Source organism: Pholcus phalangioides, unplaced genomic scaffold (genome assembly GCF_987345545.1).
Source record: "Pholcus phalangioides strain wild (caught in Gottingen) unplaced genomic scaffold, Ppha-v1.0 ptg000003l_1, whole genome shotgun sequence".
Lineage (NCBI taxonomy): Eukaryota > Metazoa > Arthropoda > Arachnida > Araneae > Pholcidae > Pholcus > Pholcus phalangioides.
Window position 1 is genome coordinate 48,421,872 of NW_028301596.1, and position 17,510 is coordinate 48,439,381.

General features: G+C 38.8%; 1 protein-coding gene across 1 annotated transcript in view; it reads right to left on the bottom strand.

Annotated features, from left to right (window-relative positions):
* The window catches only part of LOC149088747 (uncharacterized), a 98,914-nt gene that overhangs the window by 9,556 nt on the left and 71,848 nt on the right, over positions 1-17,510 (bottom strand). The gene's annotated exons all lie outside the window — the stretch shown is intronic.

Consider the following 17,510-nt stretch of genomic DNA (forward strand, 5'->3'; position numbering starts at 1 on the left):
AGACAGAAAATCAATTTTATATATAGATACTGCCATCATTAAAGAAGTGACAAACCATTCTAAAGGCATATACATGACAGAAATGCATTGTTGGGGGAACCACGGCAACTAAAGTAAACATTCTAAGAGTCATCGTTGTTGCTCAGAAAACCAAAATTGGGCAATTCAGTAGTTGTAAAACACAATATATTTATACAATTTTCATACTACACAATTTCTTCCATAGTCCCCCTTGAAAGTTTTTTTTCACGGACATATACCTAGTAATTATTATTTCAGAACTCGGAGAAATACGAAACCGGGTGATGATGGAATAGAGGACGAACCTGTCTCACCTCCGATTTTAAAATTGTAAACAAAGTGTTCTGCAAATGCAACGTCAGCCAAAAATAAGTTAAGAAACATCGAATTATTCCACTGAAGTGACACAGAATGATCCGTGACAAATCGCGCTGCAACCACGTATGTACTAAAAGCTCAGAAAAGAAAAATCCATAAAACTTTGACTCATTTTTTCCGGTTCCTCCATGCAAAATCCTTCTAAATGTTGCTCGAAACTAGGAAAAATAAATAAATAAAATGAAGGGCGTAAACCCAGTTTTTTTTTTAAGCATATATTCAGTATGTACTCGTATGTGTTCAAAGCTATACCTCTTGTTGGGCATTACCACAGTTTGCGCAAGAAAGAAAAAAAAAAAGGATGGAAAAGTTTAAAGGTCATAGGCGGTTTCTTTATGATTTTTCCCTTTCAAAATCCTTTTTTGTCGAGACCTACAAAGACAAACGCATGTGTGTATGCGCGCGTATACGGAATATGCGTATGTGCTGGATATGAGAATTCTGAGGTCTCACACCCAAACCAACGGAAGGAAGGTGGAAAAATACAAAAGGGCTGTTGTGTCGTGTATAATCTGCGTGATGAGTTCTCGCCCAGTGCCGTTGAGGGAGACAATGTCTCGATGGGCGACGTATGATGATGGATCTATAGACGTGAGGTTGGTATGCATTTAATTGTATGGACACGTGCCACGCCCCCATCGACATACACGAGCGCAATTTATTGATGGATTAAGAATCGCTCTTGACTGATATTACTTGGGTGGTTTTTTTTTTCGGATGGGAAAGAGTTTTTTCTTCATTATTTTGAATACCGTATTTTTAGTGTACAGCCACTCCCCACTTACGAACGATCGATTTACAGCAAGCAAGGGTGCTCAAAAGCACTGCTCAACCTAAGAGAGTGCGGGCCACTTCACTGCTTTGAAGACAAAGCAAAGGACCAAAAGATAAATAAGTAAAGGACCACTGAAGTGATCTGTAAAAGCACATCGAGTCACCTAAGTGATCTGTAATTGTGACGCGTATCCCTTAAGTGATTTGTAAATGTGTCGAGAGGGCAAATTAAGTGCTCTGACGCTGTGCCGTTGGTCACTAAAGTGATCTGGAGTAATCGCCGTTGGTCACTAAAGTGATCTGGAGTAATCGCCGTTGGTCACTAAAGTGATCTGGAGTAATCGCCGCGGGTGACTTAAATTATCTGTGAACGGCCACGGGCAACACCTACTAGAGAACGAGGCCTCCACACGAAACTTGTGACGTCACTGAGGTAGGCCATCTCACCTACAGCCATTGTGCGTGTGGATATGCTACAAAAAGGGTTACGATGGCGCATGCGTCGGCCTGTTTTATACAATGGCTATAGGTGAGATGGACTACTTCAGCGACATCACAAGCTTCGTGTGGAGGCCTTTTTCTCTAGTAGGTGTTGTCACGGGTCACCTAGGTGATGTGAAATTGAAATTGCACCACGGGTTACTTTAAAAATTGATCTGGGAATGCACCTCGGGCCGCTTGAGTGTTAACGAAACGTGCCATGAAACGCCATGTAAAAGTGCATCGATTCACTTAAGTGACATTGAAACATGCTGTGGGTCACTTAAGTTATTTGGGAATGTGCCGCAGCTATCTAAGTGATGTGGAACCGCTACCGTGGAACACTTCAGTGATCTGGAATGAGAAGAAAAGAGAAGAAAGATCTCAAAGAGAGAAACTACAACGCTGGTCACAAGTTACTGTAAATATGTCGTGGGTCATTCAAGTTATCTGAAAAAAGGCCGCGGTCCACCTAAGTGATCTACCACTGTGCCGCGGACCATTTGAGCGATCTGTGCCGAGGATCAACAAAGTGACCTGGATGGAAACGTGCCGCCGCGGGCTATTTGAGTGATGTGGAACTGCACCACATATCACTAAACTGATCCGGTAATGTGTCGTTTAGTTCATTTTTGCAAAATTAGGTTTGAGGATACAGGCCACATCAGATGTTTCCGAGGGCCATGGGTTGAGCATGTACGATTTGCGGGCTTTTCGAAGTTGTGGACCGAAATATTTAACGCTCTTGTTCAGGGGTGCACAACCTCTGGCCCACTGGCCAAATGTAGTCCGTCGAGGTCGCTCCATCCGGAAAGCGGAAGTTATTCTGGTAGAAAAGTATCAATAGAAAAAAAACGATAAATGCCTATGTCGCTAAAAAAAAGTTGGCAAGGCAGAAAAGTTACTAATTGCAGCCGAAAAAATTGTCATAGGAAAAAAAAGAGACATCATCACGGGATTATTTCTTGAAACACGGGTCACATGGCTATTTTTTATGTACAAGTTTCAAGCCCGTGAGCGGCAAAAATACAGCATATCTGGAACGCGGACTAAAAATTTGAAAAATTTAGATATTTTGATATATCAAGGGAAGAAATTTCAGGAGTGAAATATCAAGGAGTGAAATATCAAGGGAAGAAATTTCAGGAGTGAAATATCAAGGGAAAAAATTTCAGGAGTGAAATTTCAAGGGAAGAAATTTCAGGAGTTAAATATCAAGGGAAGAAATTTCAGGAGTGAAATATCAAGGGAAAAAATTTCAGGACTGAAATGTCCGGAATGATATATCAAGGGAAGAAATTTCAGGAGTGAAATATCAAGGGAAAAAATTTCAGGAGTGAAATATCAAGGGAAGAAATTTCAGGAGTGAAATATAAAGGGAAAAAATTTCAGGAGTGAAATGTCCGGAATGAAATATGAAAGGAAGAAACTTCAGGGGTGAAATGTCCGGAGTGAAATATCAAGGGAAGAAATTTCAGGAGTGAAATATAAACGGAAAAAATTTCAGGAGTGAAATATCAAGGGAAGAAATTTCAGGAGTGAAATATCAAGGGAAAAAATTTCAGGAGTGAAATATCAAGGGAAGAAATTTCAGGAGTGAAATATCAAGGGAAAAAATTTCAGGAGTGAAATGTCCGGAATGAAATATCAAGGGAAGAAATTTCAGAAGTGAAATATCAAGGGAAAAAATTTCAGGAGTGAAATATCAAGGGAAGAAATTTCAGGAGTGAAATATCAAGGGAAAAAATTTCAGGAATGAAATATCAAGGGAAGAAATTTCAGGAGTGAAATATAAAGGGAAAAAATTTCAGGAGTGAAATATCAAGGGAAAAAATTTCTTGGGATTATTTCTTGAAACACGGGTCACATGGCTATTTTTTATGTACAAGTTTCAAGCCCGTGAGCGGCAAAAATACAGCATATCTGGAACGCGGACTAAAAATTTGAAAAATTTAGATATTTTGATATATCAAGGGAAGAAATTTCAGGAGTGAAATATCAAGGAGTGAAATATCAAGGGAAGAAATTTCAGGAGTGAAATATCAAGGGAAAAAATTTCAGGAGTGAAATTTCAAGGGAAGAAATTTCAGGAGTTAAATATCAAGGGAAGAAATTTCAGGAGTGAAATATCAAGGGAAAAAATTTCAGGACTGAAATGTCCGGAATGATATATCAAGGGAAGAAATTTCAGGAGTGAAATATCAAGGGAAAAAATTTCAGGAGTGAAATATCAAGGGAAGAAATTTCAGGAGTGAAATATAAAGGGAAAAAATTTCAGGAGTGAAATGTCCGGAATGAAATATGAAAGGAAGAAACTTCAGGGGTGAAATGTCCGGAGTGAAATATCAAGGGAAGAAATTTCAGGAGTGAAATATAAACGGAAAAAATTTCAGGAGTGAAATATCAAGGGAAGAAATTTCAGGAGTGAAATATCAAGGGAAAAAATTTCAGGAGTGAAATATCAAGGGAAGAAATTTCAGGAGTGAAATATCAAGGGAAAAAATTTCAGGAGTGAAATGTCCGGAATGAAATATCAAGGGAAGAAATTTCAGAAGTGAAATATCAAGGGAAAAAATTTCAGGAGTGAAATATCAAGGGAAGAAATTTCAGGAGTGAAATATCAAGGGAAAAAATTTCAGGAATGAAATATCAAGGGAAGAAATTTCAGGAGTGAAATATAAAGGGAAAAAATTTCAGGAGTGAAATATCAAGGGAAAAAATTTCAGGAGTGAAATGTCCGGAATGAAATATGAAAGGAAGAAACTTCAGGGGTGAAATGTCCGGAGTGAAATATCAAGGGAAAAAATTTCAGGAGTGAAATATCAAGGGAAAAAATTTCAGGAGTGAAATATCAAGGGAAAAAATTTCAGGAGTGAAAACGTAGTTACCTAATAAAGCATTATCTGCATAATCAAGATGTAGATTAATAAAAAACAGGGCAATATTAACGATTGTTTCAAAAAATTTCCGTCGACCGAAGAAACCTTGACAGCGAAAGGGTCAATGATATTTTCTTTCAGCCTGCAGAGCTTTTGCTGTTTTTATTTTTAACGCGTTATCGCCATATTATTGCGTACGCACGTTTCTCACGCTCTGGTTAACTGTCAGAAGTGTCAGTGAAAGTCAATGCATGTTTTTCATTTTTACGACCGCTATCACGAGAGCAAACCCATTTCTTTTTGCTTTTTTTTTTTTAAGATGAAACGTGCGCCAAAATCATTCACGATGGCATATTTTGAAGACCCCGTCGGCGTTTATAAAAAGGGGAAAAAAATGTATAGAAACACGCAAGACATTCCTTAAAAAACAAAAAGGAAAAAAGTTCATACATTGTTAATCAGAGGCGGGGTGTAAAAAGTCACGATGGCCGTCATACGCAACACACTTTAAAACAGCGTAAGTTGATGATTTCCTGTGAGAGAGCATTGTCATCGTGAAAAACCGTAATGTATCGCTTCCTGTTGAAAAAAGTTCAAAGGGTGGAGGGGGCTGGAAATTTTTTTTTTTCTGTTACCCGAGGGGAATTTTCAAAGAGTGACACAAGATTTTCGACCCTTTCAATATTTTTAGTGTTATAATCAGGGCTGTAGTTAGCCATTTCTGTGCCCTGTGCAAGAATTTGAATTTAGGCCCATTCTGGGCCCCCTTTCAAGAGGCCCTGTGCGGGTGCACCTGCCTAGTTACGGCCCTGGTTACAACCATCGCAAAAAACACTTATAGATTCAGTTCTTTCAGTTTGTGAACAAATGCTATTATTCATATATTTACACATACTACTACAGTAGGGTCACGATAATCCGAGGTGAACGGGACCGAGTCTACTTAAGATTTTCAAAAATTCGGATTACACAGGGCAACCAAAGGCGCATTTATGATGTTGCGCTGCCTATGGGGCTGCACAAATTCTGCAGCTCTTCTCTAGTCTAATTTTCTTGACTACTCTTTACTCGAATTCACCACGTTTTGCAATATCCACACTTAGCCTCTATCCCTCCCCCTACTCCTGCAAGTACACTGTGTCTCCAGTCACTCTTTTAGTCATTCACATGCTCGCAAACTATTTTGGTCACTGACATACTTGCACAAGCTTTAGATCACTCACTGACCTTGTCTTGCTCTGTAGATCACTCGTTCGGTCATTCATAGGCTTGCTCACGCTTTGTAAGTCACTCGTTTGGTCATTCATATGCTTGCTCAAGCTCTGTAGGTCACTCATAAGCTTGCTCACACTCTGTAAGTCACTCATTTGGTCATTCACAGGCTTGCTCACGCTTTGCAAGTCACGCATTCGGTCATTCACGTGCTTTTTCACGAACGCTCCAAGTCACTCTTTTACTCATTCACGTGCTTTTTCACGAACGCTCCAAGTCACTCTTTTACTCACTCACGTGCTTGCACACTGAATTGGTTACTCACTGACCCGGTCCCTAGCTCTGTAGGTCACTCGTTCGAGCATTCACATGCTTGCCCACCATCTGAAGAATACGCCGAGGGACTCCAGAAGCGCCTCGAGGATGTGCATCGAATCGCCGGAGACTTGATCAACATCGGCTCCGAAAAAATGAAGAACCGCTGCCACGATGCGAAGGCCACGTCTCACGACTTCAAGGAAAGAGACCTCGTCTGGATCTGGAATCTGAAGCGCCGGAAAGGACTTTGCCAGAAACTCCAGACATCTTGGGGAGGACTCTGCAGAGTCGTGAAGAAACTGAACGATGTTGTAATTCGGATTCAGAGGTCTTCATCGTCAAAGTGCAAGATGGTCCACCTCAACAGACTGGTTCCCTACCACAGTGAGTGACAAAATACGACCCACCGATTCGAAGATTGAATGGTCGGGACGAAAATTTTTAGGGGGGGGGGGATTTAAGAAGATTATGTAAATACGACAGATACAGGAAACTGGCTAAGTGAGAAGATATCGATGTTTCAGGAAAGGAAAATTCATCTCTGCCCTCACGGGGACAGACAGGGCAGAAACTTCCTTTCCTGAAACATCGATATCTCCTCACTTAGCCAGTTTCCTGTATCTGTCGTAGATTCAAAAGTACAAGAACTGCTTCAACAGAAAGGAAGAGAGGATGAAGATCAACAGTGCTTGGTTTCCCATCTTAAAAATGAGTCGTCCAGTTGTAAAACTCGTTAAGCGCCTACCAAATTTTTTTACAGAAAGTGCAAAAGAAACTTTTGTAAAATAAATAAATTTTTAAAAAATATATTTTTCGAGCTGACTGCTTGAAATTTAAAATTTTAACGGCATAACATTAACATTTTATCAAGCTCAAAAAAGCGTCAGCTCAAAAAATACACTGTCCAAACTTTTCATTTTCACTTTCTGTAAAAAAATCTAGTTGGCGCTTAACGAGTTTTGCAACTGGACGACTCAAATGATGAGATTGAAACCCAAGCATTATCCAGAATTCTTGAAAATGTTCGCCACCGCGAACGAAACGTCGAAAGACAAAAACCATGTATCACGTCGGCCAAAAAACTTTACCAATTACTTTGAATTTTAATATTTAACAACGTTACAACAACCTCAACCTTATCCTGGACGCTTTTGAATACAGTAAAGCTTTTTTAGGACTAAAGAACTGAACGCACAAACGTCTATCTGTGAGAAACATGCTGTCTTTTAGTATTTTTGGTTCCAGTGAACGTGCAAATGGGCATGTCACGAACATTTCCAGCACAAACGATTGTTCCACCAACTACACTTTTAGAAACAAAAGCACAGACTTACCAATATCTCGTCATGTTTTTGATAACCTCCGGCGGCGGTTTCTTTTTGTAATTATCATTATTATTTATTATTCCGACGTTAAAACCAAATTAAAATAAAAGTCCACATTGTAATTTTGTGAATGGTTCATCTCCCCTCCCCCCCCCTCCCCACACACACACACAACAACAATAAATTGGAACAGCTCTAAAGAGATCTCCACCGGAGTCCACTCATTGATGGTCGACCCCGAAATCATTATTTCTATCTAGATGATGAAATGCTGCTATTATACACAGGGTGATTATAATTGAAGTAGGATAAATACCTAGGATTTACTGGTAAGACCTAGGTTAAACCAAGGTGAGTTGGTAAAACCTCGAAAGAGGCAGCCAATGAGGTCACCGGTTGCATTTTCTAGAATTTAACCAATAATCTTATTGGTTGGATTTTTCAATTTTTATAAAAGTTTGATCTCTCATCGTTTGATCACTCATCGTTTGAAAAATAGATAGCAGCACTAAGAAATTCAAGCGTAACACTAGATACGCACTAAAACTGTTAAGTACACAAGCACGTACTTCCGGCACAACTCAATCGGTAGTTGATTGCGCGCGGCGATAGGACCGGAGTTGTGCTTGGTTTGAAAGAAATAAAATTCTCACAATCTGTTTCCCATTAAAAGAAAACATTTACTGCAACTTTAAACTTATCTGTGAAACCGTGTGATTTTTGAGTCTGATTTTATATTTAAAAAAGAAAAACCAGCCCATACAACCAGGGGTTTTTAGACTTTTTGCTGTAGTCACGAGCTTCATGAAATCTGTATACGTTATCCAGATCTTCCTAAATGTGTAGAAGTGACTTCCCATGATCTATTTATATGCAGATAGTAATTGGACAAGAGCTTATTTTTGGGTAATTTTAAAAATTCGAAAGCTTTTTGTTCCTAACCCGGATACCGTGACCGTGGATCGTTGGAAAGGAGTCCCAGATTCTCAGAATCCTTCTCTCTATGCCATTGGTGTGACATTATATCACATCAACATTGGCACCACAATGCTCTTATGAGCATTGCTATTTAATCAAGGAAGGAAATGAGGAAAAGGAGGTTAAGAAAATTTTCCCACTCTAGTCTGTCTTCTCTTCCCATCTTAGCATCCTACCGTCAACTCGAAAAAATGTCGTTTTCTTATAAATTAAAACCAGCATCTCACTCCTAGTTTAGCTTATTATCACCTCTATCCAGTATTTATTCAATTTAAATACAGTCTCTCCTTCTTTATTTTCGTCATTGAGTCCCAGAGGCTTATAAACAATCCCTACATTTCTAGCTATATTGCAGAAATTTAGCGCATCGTGATTGGCCGAAATGAGTGATGAACCATTACGTCACTCCTGGTGAAGTTTTTACTGGTGACGTTTAACAATAGATGCATTTAATTGTGTTGGAATCCAACATCCACCGTTGGAGTAATGGTTATAGTATGAGACTCACGTACTGAAGGTTGTGTGTTTGAAACCAATCCAAACTTTTTTTCCCATCTTCATTTGCTAAAAAATATTTCCATTTTTGTTTCGGATTTAATCAAATGTGGTTCACGTGCATCGAGAAGACAATAATAACGGCTCACGAATCAGGGTCCAGCTATCATTTACTGATTCAATGAAAAATGCTTTCATTTTTCGTCAATTAACTTTTGAAATTCAGTTTCGCCCAAAACTCCGCCTCTCGTGACGTCTTGCTAGCTTTTTTGCTCGCAGTAACCAATCACCGGAGTGCTAATGTTTCTGTGTTACTAAGAGAGTAGGGATTGTAATTACGCGTCAAGGAGCAGGGGTTATTTTTCCACTTTTTTCCCCATTTTTTATTTTTAAACTAATGCAGTCAAATGCGATTACACGAAGTTTTAAGTTTTACCCCGGAAAATTTAGACGGCTTTTCAAAAAGGCTCACCTCACGGTTTGACAACCCTTGACGCCTTGACCAATACCAGAAACGCCGGAAGTCAAAAATGCTTGGTAATTCTCGAGTAATGAACACACAGCGTTCACTTGGGTATGTTTGAAGAAAATTTGTCCCACATTTAACAAAAATGTCCCGTTTTTCGTAAATCGTCCATCGCCCAAACTGATGGTGAATGAGCTATATTTGAATGATGATTGGTGTTGCCGAGCAGTATCATTCAAATGATTAGTGTTGCTTTAGCAAAATGAGCACATAATTATGTTCCGGCGTCCCTGTCCAATACAGTAGCGTCAAAATTTATTTATAGAAAAATAGTGGGGAGAATATATATTAGCTCAATATATATATTTTTTTTCTGAGAATTACTTCTTGCTTTTTATTATTCTCCGAAAAGATGGCATTTGCGAAACAGATGGTCATTTTTCCTTTTCTCTTCATATAATCTATATGCACACAGGTGAACAAATATCACAAGTAAACTGTATACTTCCACACACGGAGATAGATAGAGAACTACTGTGGCTATACCAACGCAAACTTGAACTCCGGAATTCTTCATAGGGCATAGCGCTTTTTTTCCTCTATAGATTACGTATATAGATATATTTACTTCACGTAGCCATTTGTAAGTATACGAAGCTAGTGTTCGGATACGTATGACAAACATTTTTATTATTCTATAATTTTACAAGCATTGTTGTACCACGCTAAATTTTAGGGGTGCCGTCCAAATGACTCAATATTGAGCAGGGGTGACGCGAGATATTCTGAGGAGAAAATTATGTTGGACGTAATTGAGAGAGAGAGAGAGAGAGATATTCACTTATTTCTGAAACCCCTTACTTCAAATTTTGAGATATTTGAGAAAAAAACTTCTAACTGCGCTTAACTTGTTTCTGCGTGAATTCTAAACGAATATTTCAAGGACGCCAAATGGCGCTATACACTAAACGTTGTTCATAGTTTTTTAAGCACCAAACGAAGCGTCCGTCAATCAACTGCAAGAAACCAGTATAAACTCAATTTCGATTTTTTTTTTGTCAGTTATAGAGTTTCTGAAATAAACGATTCAATTATTGGGTTGTGATTTCCAACCAATGTGCCATGGCAAATTTGGGGTGCCACAGACGCGACTCCTGATATTTTGTGATTTCCCACTAATGTACCATGTTAATTACATTTTATGATGCCGCCAAAATTGCCCGATATTGGACTGAGATAGCACGAGATATTCTGTGTAATCGCGTAATACAGGGTTAATCGTGGGATAAAATTAAGTAATAATGATAAAGTAGCGATTCCTAACCAGTGTGCCACGGAATTTAGGGTGCCACTGAAGTGATCCCAAAAAACTGTGTTGTGCGCAATTTTTGGGCTGCGATTTCCGTCCAGCGTGCCACGTTAAATTTTAGGGTGCCGCTGAAATGACTCGATATTGGGCGGTGGTAGAGCGAGATATTTGGGGCCGTTCAAGTATTACGTCATCATCGATGGGGGGGGGGGGGGAGGTTTCGGTTTGCTGATTTTTGATGACGGGGGGGGGTGGTTTGGATAATGCTTACGTCATCAACCACCCTTTATGAAAATATGAGTTGGGATTCAGAGGGGCAGAGCTGATGACGAAATTTTGCTGACAGGGGGTCAAAAATGGCTAAAAATTTATTTACGTAATACCTGAACGGCCCCTTTCAAGAATAAAATGATGTTGATCGTGATAATATTTTCAACCAGTGTGCTATGTCAATTTCGAGTACCATCGAAATGACACAAAAATTGAGTAATGGTAAGGTGCAAGGTATTATGGGAACAAAATGATGGTGAGTGTAACAACAGGGCTACGATTTCCATCCAGTTCGCTACAGCAATTTAGGGTGCCATCGAATAGACTCGAGATCGGGAGAGGGTGACGCGAGATATCTAAAATTCCCAAGGGTGCTGCGAAGATAATTAGTAGAGGAATCCGTAAACTATTCAGTCACCAACAAATACCCGAATGGGGGGAAAAAATGTTAAACGGAGACCGAACCGAAGGTAATGGACGCCCTAAGAATCTCGGAAGCAAAAGGGTTTGAAAGAAAATTTCCGCCAAAGCGTGATCGATTCATAAAGAGAAGAAAAAAAGAATCTCCGCTCTCCCATTTATATCTTCACAATTCTATATAATAATAATAATGCCTCATAATATCAAAGTGGGTACAAAGGGGACCTTTAGAAAAGAAACCGAATGAATGTATTTGTAGTAGCCATTGTACTCGGGAAAATTACAGCTTCAAACCCGTTGATTGAAAATTCCATCGCAACGAATATCACAGCTTCTTTTCATCGCCACGGACAATAATTGTTTATGATGTTGCATGTACATGAGAAGAATGTCTTTTGAAAGAAAAAGAGAGAGAAGAGAGCGAGAGAGAGAGAGAGATAGAGAGGCGGTAAATGTTCAGGGTTTGGTTCATGTGTCATTATTATCATGATATGATTGCCCTCGAGGTAAGAGCATGCAAGTGAGAGAGAATAAAGCTCCTATTCGTTATTACTATCTTAGAACCATTAGCATAGTACATATTGATAGGATAACCCCGTAGGTGTGGTCGTCCGGACCGGGGGGGGGGGGGTAAGAAAAGGTATGATAAGAAAGAAAAGGTATCCGGCCCATAAGATTGTGCTGCCAGATTGCGCAAGAGCAAAAGAGGTATGTATTTGGCGACTGGTGATGATCCATTAGGTTTCATCTTTTTACAATCAGGGAGATACTGAGGAAAAATAACAAGAGCATGTTACATGGGATCGGGTTTCCAAGTTTGATGTATGTTTCCTTGAGCTGATACGGTATGTGGATTGTGCTCGGGTATGTGTGTGTGTGTGTCTAGTATGAAAAATAGTTTTTCGTGATGAGCATAGAGGAACACACAAAAAAAAAAAAAAAAAAAAAATTGGCTACATTCTACTAAGAAACGAGATTTCCGCAACTCTCTATAGAGGTCGCCAGAGATACTGTACAGATAATGTAAGTTGATGAGAATTCCGAAGATGTTGGAAGGAGAAAGATGAATTATTCCTCGATGAAAAATCTGATACTGGAGAAGTTCAGTTCATCATATTAATGCTCAATTTATCATGAACGTTTCCTTTTTTTTTGTTATTTATATACACTGATGTTCAAAATTATGAGAACAAACGCATCTCTCAAATAATGCTGTACAATAATACATGCGTGCATGCTCAACGCATGTCCCTCGGATTCAGCTGATGTGGCTCGAGACCTCAAACCAAATTTTGTAAAAATGAATTGAGGGGGGCACATTTACAGATGATTTGAGTGGCGCAGTTCCCAATCACTTGATCACTTGAAGAACCAGAGGGCAGGGCCGATTCTGGACATTGTTGGATAATATTTCCGTCTTAAAAAAATCGCCCTTTCCCCTCAGTTGGAGCCCTAAAAGAATCAACCCCCCCCCCCCTTCATTTGGCATCATAAAAAAATAGGCCTCCTTTCTGTACAATGGGATCAGTCTTTTGCGAATACACATAAAACTGCGCGCTTAAAATCGCTTCCAGTGGACGACCGCCCTAAAGCATCTCCGAAGCGTATATTCAGGATGCAGACGCCCAAATTAATTCCTACATTAGTATAATTCTTTGCCAACAGCAACCCTTTTCATTTTCTGAGAATACTCGGATTTCGTAGCACACACCCACCCACCCACTAATTTACAGGGATTTTGATACAATACTTTAATGGCGCATACGCACATACACTCCTAAAAATCAAAATATACATATATATTATACAGGGATATGTTACCAATTATTTGGATGATTCTCAAATGTTTTATTTCGAGGGAGGTGGAGCCGTATTCCATCATGGCGGAGTTACTTTGAAATTCAAATGTGAATGAATACTATATATATGAAAGAGAGTTCTTACAAAATTGCTCAACTATCTGCACGAAATGATGGGATGGGGGGGGGGGGAGGAGAGCCCACACTAGTTGTTGTTGGAATTGGAGAGAAAAGATGCCTTTTCTTCTTCTTCTTCTATACATACATCTTGACCTTGTGGCCTTCAATCAAGGTCAGATAAATCTAATCTGTGGGCTGATGACCGACCCGAGTGTGCAATTTATATATAAGAAGGAAAGAGCAGAGACTCACTTCTGCCTTGAAATAAGTTGCTAGGCTCAAATTACTTGTATTCCTTGATTACTGAGTTATATTTTATAAACTAGGTGTGTGTTGTCCACTAATTCATTGATTTTTTTTTTCCTCTCACAAGAATCGTTCAATTACAAAAAAGTGTTCCAAATGTTGTTTTACGTAATCCTAAGGCCGGGATTACATTATAAAAGTTTGGTAATAAAAAACGTGAAAAAAAACGAACAAAAAACAATAAGCCTATTGGATAACATTTGCTCGAATGTAACCGATTCTCTAATTCAGCGGTTCTCAACCTTTTTTGACTCGCGGAGCCCTTACAAGTAAAAAAATTCTATGGGGGAGCCCCGTAGGCCAATTTTTTAATTATTCATCAAGTTAGTGATTTATTTTTACTATTTAAAAATATTTATAATTGTTTTTTTTAATTTTACTATTTCTTTTAATTTTCCTCGAGCTTCCGCGGAGCCACTGGAGAAAACACAAGGAGCCCCAAAGGCTCCGCAGATCACCGGTTGAGAACCGCTGGTCTAATTGGTTGTATTTTTCAAGAGGCGCTTAAAGATAGTATATGTAAGGCCAGTGTGAGATTTTTTTTTAGGTTTCATTGAATTTCCAAATTTCTCATTTTTTTTAATCATTGGACTCTCGAGCTGACCACTAGAGGAAACTCGAGAGGAAAAATTGTGCTTCCATGATCGTAGTTTACGACAGTACTAATGCTAATCTAGCATAATTTAATTTAATCATCGATCCGCACTCAGCAATTTTTTTGCATTACATGATTCTACATTTCATTGATTTTTTTATTTTTTTGCATCTTGTATTTCATGCATCTCATTTACACTGTGCATCCATTATATTTTTTATGCCCGTAGAATTTGCTGCATTTAATTGTATATTTTTAAGTGTATATACTTACTGTGCACATGATTTGATTTCCTACATCTTATTATTCTGCATATTATGATTAATTTTTTGCATCACATTTCATTTCGTATCACAGTTAAAAAGTTATCAAGTTTTAAGCATAGGCGGAGATAGACTTGGAAGTCTGGGGGGGGGGGGGGGCACGGTCATTATTGCTGGGCAAAATGATGATGATGACAATTCATATATGCATATATAAATTAGATCAGTCGACTCCACCTTTGACGCTGGGGGGGGGGGGGAGGTAATACCCTCCCACACCCCCTATCTCCACCCATGGTTTTAAGTTAAGTTATCACATCTCACCACAACCCCTTTCCGATCACGGACGAAATATTTTGTCCAAAAGCCAGAAATTCAATCCAGTTTTCTTTCCTCTCTCTTCACCATCGCGAAGCTTTATTTTAACCTTATGAGCCGATGTGGTTTTTTTTACTCCCCGTTCTTATTGCACTTACGTTCGTAGTTTCCCCCACATACAATGTTTCTTTTTTCTATATACATGTCAGAGCGAAAGACAACCCGTGGGGGGGGGGGGATGAGGGTGAAAAGAGAAATCAACTGTTATACTTCCTTATTTAATATACTTTTTTCTTTTCTATTTATTTTTTCTTTCTTTTCTATTTATTTTTTCTTTCTTTTCTTCTATTTTTTCTTTGCCCCCTTTCTTCTTTTTTTATATTGTGCGGTTAGGTTAGGACAGGGCTAACAGATTTATTGCCGATACGTGAAATAGAGATAATCCAAATTTGTTGCCAAAAGCCTATACATGAAGGGGGTTAATGTGCGGAGAGGCCGAACTGACGCACGCCAGCTGTTCGGCGAATTTTGTCTTTCTCTCTCTCTCCAAATTGAAACATTTATTCGCAATTTGATGCAGAGGCCACCAATTTACAATGCGCATGTGACATCATTCTGAAAGAATAAAGACAGTCAACGGACATTTGCCGGGAAAAATTTCTGGAAATCATTACCTCCCCCCCCCCCTGCCCCAAAAAAGTAGGGGTTTTTTTTTTTTCAATCACGGTCAAAGAGGAGGGTCCCAAAAGTGGAGTAGAAATTGTGTCCCAAAGTGGATAGTAGACTTATCAGCATACAAAATGGCAGTTAATCCTAAAGTGCATACTGTTGCCAATCGGCAACAGATACTTTAAACATGTTTCTTTTTCCGTTGCCAATTGCCAACTTCATGTTTGAAACAGTCATTATTCCTTCGAAAGCAATTCATGAATGGCAGTAAAACTCCTGTATTTGGAAAGTAATAATATATATACTTCAATACATTTATTTTATATGCGAGTTTACGTCCTCTTTCAGACCCTGTATAAGGAGTACAATTCGAAATAGATTTTTTAAAACTATTTTTTCCGGCTTTTTATAGGCTTAATTAATTATGGGAAAAATTATCAGCTCAAAATAAAAAAACCATGCACTGTAGGGTTAATCAGATATGATCAGTTTCATCAAATTCTCGCTTCTTTATATTTAAGAGTTCATTCCCTATTCAAGTTCTATTTTTTCCTTTCTGTTTGGAAGTAGAGTGGCAGTCTTTCTTTCTTTATGTATTTTTCTTCTTTTTGGAGTAATATTAGTTGTAGGGAAATCATTTAAGCTACTTAGTTTCGAATGGCTTCCTTTACTTCTTCTGCTGGGAGTTAAAAAAGGAAAGAGATGCTTGACTGAATACGAATCGGGATTAAAGTTCGTTTCTTTACAAATATTAGGAGGGAGGAAAAACGCTGATATGTGAATGAATGGAAGGTCATTGAGTATTTGCGGTTCGTACGGACAGAGTTTGTAATGATTCAGCATCAGGTCGTACTTAAGAAGTTCTTTTTTTTTTTTTAAATGTATGTTAAATTGATGAGATGTTTTTTTTTAAGATCTCACGATCAATAACCTTTGATTCGTTTGGATCAAATACGAGCACTATAGTACAGGGATTGACCTTGAAATTTTATACCATAACATGCTCAACCCATGGCCCGTGGACCAAATGTTGCCCTCGGAGTCATCTGATGTGGCCCATGATCCCAAATATAGTTCATTTTGTAAAAATTAACTGAGCAGCACATAAACGATTCCTTAAGTTACCCGCGGCACATTTATAGAACATTTAAGTGACCCGCGACACATTCCCAGACCGCTTAAGTGATCCGCGGCAGATCTGAAAACCATTTAATTGACCAGCAGCAGATTTAAAAATCACTGAAGTGGCTCGCGGCACATTCTTACCTCGCTTGAGTGACCCGCCACACATTTTCAGATCGGTGAATTGATCCGCGACACATTTCCAGATCATTGAATTGACCTGCGGCACATTCCCAGAAAACTTGAGTGGCACTCTACACATTCTCAGGCAACATAAGTGGTCCGTGGCATAATTATAAATCACAGTGATACCTCTGTTTCCGTTGACATAAGATCCTTATGGTGGGGGATTCTACCTTCCAAACAAGAATATCTGCACCTCTCTCTCTCCCTCCCCTCCCCCCTCCTTTTCACCGTCTTCCATACGGCAAAAGTCTTCAAAAAGGTGTAAAAATGTAAAAATTCTCCATGTTAAATTTCCATATATTCTTTACATTATTCTTTTATATTCACTTTAAAATATCTTTTTATATACTTTTTATTATTTTTAGTATTAAACACTATATTTATTCTCTATAAAATGTGATTTTTGTATTATTTTCGAGTGTAGAACGGATTAATTGGATTTACATTGATTCGATTTACATTGATTCGATTTTTTTACCCTACCTTTTTTTACCCTACCTACTTCTGCTACACCACACATGCACCCCGCCCACAACCCCCCGCGGAACCCCCAACGAATCGCTACATGCTTGAATGTGCGTGTACGTGTAGTGAAACCTGACGTGAAATTTTTTTTTTGTTTCTCTGTAATGCTTGTTATGTGTAGTGCTGCCATCTGCCACCAGTTTTTCAAACTATGAGTGAAGTGTTATGATTGAATGATTTATCGTTGTAGGACTGTTGCTCTCTGTGGCGAGACTTTTTAACGGGGAGATCGGCTCGCATTTGCGCCTTGAAGTTGGGAACCACAGAAAACCAACTTCAGCC